The sequence below is a fragment of the Hemitrygon akajei genome, chromosome 19, assembly GCF_048418815.1.
Source record: "Hemitrygon akajei chromosome 19, sHemAka1.3, whole genome shotgun sequence".
Taxonomy (NCBI): Eukaryota; Metazoa; Chordata; class Chondrichthyes; order Myliobatiformes; family Dasyatidae; genus Hemitrygon; species Hemitrygon akajei.
The window spans coordinates 1,845,531-1,851,530 of NC_133142.1; positions in this window are offsets into that span (position 1 = coordinate 1,845,531).

Sequence of the window (6,000 nt, forward strand, 5' to 3'; positions counted from 1 at the left end):
GGAGCTGAAAAGGAGAAGGAAAGAGCTGAAAAACAGAGGGTGTATGAGGAGAAGGAGAAACAGAGGCAGCATGAGCTGGAAATGGAGAAGTTAAAGCAAGAAAGAAGATTCCCAGGGGCAGACCGAGAGGAGAGGTTTAATGTTAGTAGGTAGTTTAGGTTAGTACCTCCATTCGAGGAGACAGATGTTGATAGTTATTTCTTGCATTTTGAAAAGGTGGCAGTGAATCAGAAGTGGCCCAGAGATCAGTGGGTGGCGTTGTTACAAAGTGTGTTAAAAGGGAAGGCTCAACGGGCATATGCGGCATTGTCCATGGACACATCTGTGGATTATGAGGAAATAAAGCGGGCCATCCTTCAGACCTATGAGTTAATCCCTGAAGCATATAGACAAAAGTTCAGAGATTTAAAGAAAGTGTGCAATCAGACGTATGCAGAGTTTGCCTATGAGAAGGGTGTGCTCTTGGATCGCTGGTGTGCAGCAGAAAAGGTGGAGGAGGATTTCCGGCGTTTCAGAGAGTTAATTCTGATTGAGGAATTTAAAGGTTGTGTTCCGGATGATATCCAGACGTATTTGAATGAGAAGTCGAACAAGTCTATATCAGAATTTGCCAGGTTTGCAGATGGATATGCCCTAACCCACAAGACAAAGTTTTCCTCAAATAAGAGTTACCAGAAAGACCGTAGAGAAAGCCCGCCGGCTGAGGTAGAAAATAAGCCGGGAGCTAGTGGTAAAGGTAAGGAGGAAGAAAGGCAGGCTGGCAGGAGGGTTCCGGGCTTGACCTGTTTTAATTGTGGAAAGGTTGGTCATATTGCATCGAAGTGCTTTGCTCCGAGGAAGGAGACAGGAAAAGGGAACACAGCAGTCCCTACAGGGTGTATTGTGTCGATCAGCAAATCGACGAGAAAGGCCCAGGTAGATAAAATATGAGAGGGGCGTGAGAAATTTATTTCAGAAGGGACCGTGTCTGTGAAAGAGGGAGAAACCCCAGTTCCAGTGAGGATCTGGAGAGATACTGGAGCTGATCAGTCATTGATTCTCAGTAAGATACTAGATTTTGGTCCTGAGACTGGAGAGGTAGTTTTAAGAGGTATAGGAAAAGGGACAGAAGCTGTGCCTTTGCATGGGATCATTATAAATTGTGACCTGGTATCTGGACCAGTTGAAATAGGGGTACGGTCAGAATTACCGAGAGACGGCGTGGACGTCCTCCTTGGTAATGATTTAGCAGGGGGTGAGGTGTGTTCAGCCGTGAAGCTGACGAGCAAGCCTGTAAGTGTTGAGGACCCGCCCCTAGGTTCCAGGATCTATCCCGCATGTGCGGTCACTCGCAGCATGTCGAGAAAGGCAGCTGAGAAAGAGACCAGTTTAAATCAGTCCAGTGTCAATTTGGCTGAGATGTTTTTACCGACCCTGTACCAAGAGGGGTTAGGGGATGGTAAAACGGAAAATAGGGAGGTGAAAGAGAGTAAAGGAGAGGAGGTAGACCTACCCTTAGCCAAGAGGGAATTTATAGAGGCACAGAATAAAGATGAGAAACATAAGGCAGTTAGAAGGTTCAGGGTTGGACATGGATGATCTGTCTGGCTTGATGGAACTGTTTGAAGAAGTTGAAAAATTGAAATGTGTTCCCGATAATGATATAAGGGCAGTCCTAGATGAAAAGGATGCCATTACCTTGAAGGAGTCTGCTGGGTTAGCAGATGAAATTGTTTTAACCCGCAGGGTTGAGTTTACTCCGGATGGGAGTTGCCCAGAGAGTAACTGGGAGGATCAGGGGAACTTAGAATTTGAAAAAGGGACTGGTATGGAAAGCCTGGAAGAGGTAGATGTCCCATTTGAGTGTGTTCAAGATGTGGATGCACATGGTACTGAACCTAGTAATGAAACTCAGGAAAAGTCTGAGGTATCTGATTTAGTTGAAAAGGAATGCAGTCCTTTTGGGTCAGATGGACTTGGTTCAGTGAAGAAAGGGTTAACCTTGGTACCAGTGGGAAGTGAGAATTCTCAGTTGTTTGTGTTAGAAGGTGTGTTAAAAGTTAGTGAGGAGATGGGAGCTGGTGATGTGAATATTATTATTGAAGGAGAAGGGAAAAGTGTAGTTCCTAAATTAAATAAAGAAAATTTAAAGTCTGGATTGGTTTCAGAAGCAGTAACCAGGCTGAAGGAACCGGCTTGTTAACAAGGTGCCTGTGAATCAATTACAGTTTGTTTTGGAATTTAAAGGTAAACAACTTGCAGATGTTAAACTGAAAACTAATAGAATGAAGGGTCCTGAAGATAAAACTAATGACTTGCTTAAAAATAAAGAATTGTGTGGAAGTTCAGAAGATAGGCTAAGTTTGGAAAACATTGTTGATAAAATAACTCCTATGAAAGGAGTATGCAAAAGCCTATTCCACACTGGTGAGCAAGCTAACCACGTGAGAGTTAAATGGAAAAGAGGCAAAGGTTGACAAAATGCCACTTTAAATAACAGGATCTGGTTTTGAGGGATTTCGACAAAGCATGTAAATAATAAAGACAACACCATGGAAGATTGACTGTTGAGTTTAAAAGTAAAATAAAGATTAGTATTTGCATAAACTTTTGTAATGTACTACAGAATAATCACACATGTATTGGTTCACATTTTGTAATATACACTTAAGCTAAGGTCACAACTCTTTAGTTTTGTTTTGCTGAAGAAAAGGAATAAAAACAGGAGGTTATTAAGTTGGAGTCTGATGCTGCAAGAATTTGATATTAAGATACAGCATGTTAAAGAAAGATAATGTACTCGCTGACTGCTTATCTAGATGCTAAGTTGAATGTATGTCTGTATTGCTCTGTAGTTAAAAAAACTTCTGTATTTTGTTAGATTCTGTAATTCTGTAAGACTCTGTATTAGTTAATTTTCCCCTTTGGTGAAAATTCCTAGAAGGATGGGGGTGTTACAAAGGATGAACAACTCTGATGGGCAGAAGGGTGCAGAGTGGCCCATGCCCCCCCCCTTTTTTTGGAGAATCACAAATCGCTACTATTTCGATGCTGCTAACAAGGAAGTAAGAGAGACAAAAGGAAATCTGCCAGGGCAGTTGTTATTGATAACAGCTCATGAAAGAGAATGAGAGAGAGACACAGCTAAGGTGGAACGGCTCCTATTAACAAAAGAGGAGCGGAACCATTGATTACTGCTATTGTCTTTTGGAGAAGGATTGTTTACTTGGTACTGTTCTATTCATTGAAACCCCTCAGGGGGCAACCAGAGTGGGCTGGTTTGATGGGTTACATCATCCCAACCTGATTGACACCTGAGACCCCGTGAGTGGGGATAAAAGTGAGGTCTGGGGTAACACCCCTCAGACGCACCAGGAGAAACGCTAGTGAGCAGCAGAAACCCATGAGACAGTGTGGGACATCGGAGACCGAACGAAGGGTTGGTAAATTTTAACTCACAGTGTTTATAGCGAGGCCGGTGGGGGCTTGTGTGTGTGTCCACCCTTGCCTGGGTGACGAGTCCACCACAGAAGAACGGTCTAGCTAAAGGACGGAGGGGTCACACTTGAATGGCCACAACAACGACACATCGACGGATCAAAATCGTAAAGGAAGGTTGGCAAAGACCATAGCTGTTACTGTTTGCGCGCTCTCTTTCTCTCATCTCTCTCTCTCCAACAATTGCAACACATCAACCGACAACTACCGCAGCCTGCATGAACTGAACTGAACTTTATATTTCCATCTGACAATTCATTATCCCCTAGACAACGATAGAGCTTGTTTTATTATTGATTATTATTATACCCGCACTTTTAGGTTTAGTATTGCTAACGTATATTATCTGTATATTTGCATTGATATTGTTTTGTATATTTTTACAAATAAATACTGTTGAAAATAGCATCACCAGACTCCAATGGACACTTCTATCTTTGCTGGTAAGACACCCAGTTACGGGGTACGTAACAAAGTAGTGCATGACCTGTTATTTTTTGCTGATGGGTAATTGCTAGTGGGCAGCACTTAGACAGTATTTGCTCAGATTGAGGTGCTGGTCATTGAAACATCCCAGCTGTCCCGGTCTGGTGGGACCCTAGTCATATTGACAGTAAATGTACAGAGTTCGAGAAAGGTGATTGTCTCACCACTGAGTCCATTAGCTTGTTAGAGAGTGGCTAACCACTTGTATTTCTAGTGATGCCCAGTAAAAAGGAGTTTCATTGTGGGGGCTTTCAACCACAATCTGATTCGTTAATGCTGTGTGTTTGCTGTAAGAATTGAATAAGTAGTTTGTGTGTTTAAACTAGTGTCCGGGAAAGTGATTATGGATGCTGCTGAGATTACATTTTGGTGCGATTCAAAGAGATTACCCACAACTAATGCTTGTGTTCTGAACAGGGTGAATATCCGCAGCCTGGATGAATTGTTGATCGAGGTTTAAATACCGTTGAAGTATTAAGGGAAGTTACCTTTGTTGAATGGCGTTTTCAAGTCGTCAACTTTTATTGTCATTTCGACCATAACTGCTGGTACAGTGCATAGTAAAAATGAGACAATGTTTTTCAGGACCATGGTGTTACATGACACAGTACAAAAAACTAGACTGAACTAAGTAATAAAAAAGAACAGAGAAAACTATACTAGACTACAGACCTACACTGGACTGCATAAAGAGCACAAAAACAGTGCAGGCATTACAATAAATAATAAACAGGGCAGTAGAGCAAGGTGTCAGTCCAGGCTTCGGGTATTGAGGAGTCTGATAGCTTGGGGGAAGAAACTTATATAGTCTGGTTGTGAGAGCCCGAATGCTTCGGAGCCTTTTCCCAGATGGCAGGAGGGAGAAGAGTTTGTATGAGGGGTGCATGGGGTCCTTCATAATGCTGTTTCCTTTGCAGATGCAGCATGTAGTGTAAATGTCCGTGATGGCAGGAAGAGAGACCCCGATGATCACAGCTGACCTCACTATCCACTGCAGGGTCTTGCGATCCAAGATGGTACAATTTCCGAACCAGGCAGTGATGCAGTTGCTCAGGACGCTCTCAATACAACCCCTGTAGAATGTGATGAGAATGGGGGGTGGGAGATGGACTTTCCTCAGCCTTCGCAAAAAGTAGAGACGCTCCTGGGCTTTCTTTGCTATGGGGCTGGTGTTGAGGGACCAGGTGAGATTCTCCGTCAGGTGAACACCAAGAAATTTAGTGCTCTTTATGATCTCTACCGAGGAGCCGTCGATGTTTGGCAGGGAGTGGTTGCTCCGTGCCCTCCTGAAGTCAACAACCATCTCTTTTGTTTTGTTCACATTAAGAGACAGGTTGTTGGCTCTACACCAGTCCATTAGCTGCTGCAGCTCCTCTCTGTAAGCTGATTTGTTGTTCTTGCTGATGAAACCCACCACGGTGGTGTCATCGGCGAACTTGATGATATGGTTCGAGCTGTGTGTTGCAGCACAGTTGTGGGTCAGCAGAGTGAACAGCAGTGGACTGAGCACGCAACCCTGGGGAGCCCCCGTGCTCAGTGTGATGGTGTTGGAGATGCTGTTCCTGATCCGGACTGACTGAGGTCTCCCAGTCAGAAAGTCTAGGATCTCAGTTGCAGAGGGAGGTGTTCAGGCCCAATAGGCTCAGCTTTCCAATCAGTTTCTGAGGGATGATTGTGTTAAATGCTGAACTGAAGTCTATGAACAGCATCCGAACGTATGTGTCTTTTTTGTCCAGGTGGAGGGTGGTGGCAATGGCGTCATCTGTTGAACAGTTGGGACGGTTTGCAAACTGCAGGGGGTCCAGTGAGGGGGGGCAGCAGGGTCTTGATATGCCTCATGACGAGCCTCTTGAAACACTTCATGATGATGGATGTAAGTGCAACGGGACGGTAGTCATTTAGGCAGGACACTGAAGACTTCTTCGGCACGGGGACGATGGTGGCGGCCTTGAAGCACGTTGGAACGGTTGCGCTGCTCAGGGAGATGTTGAAGATGTCAGTTAGAACATCTGCTTGCTGGTCTGCACATCCTCTGAG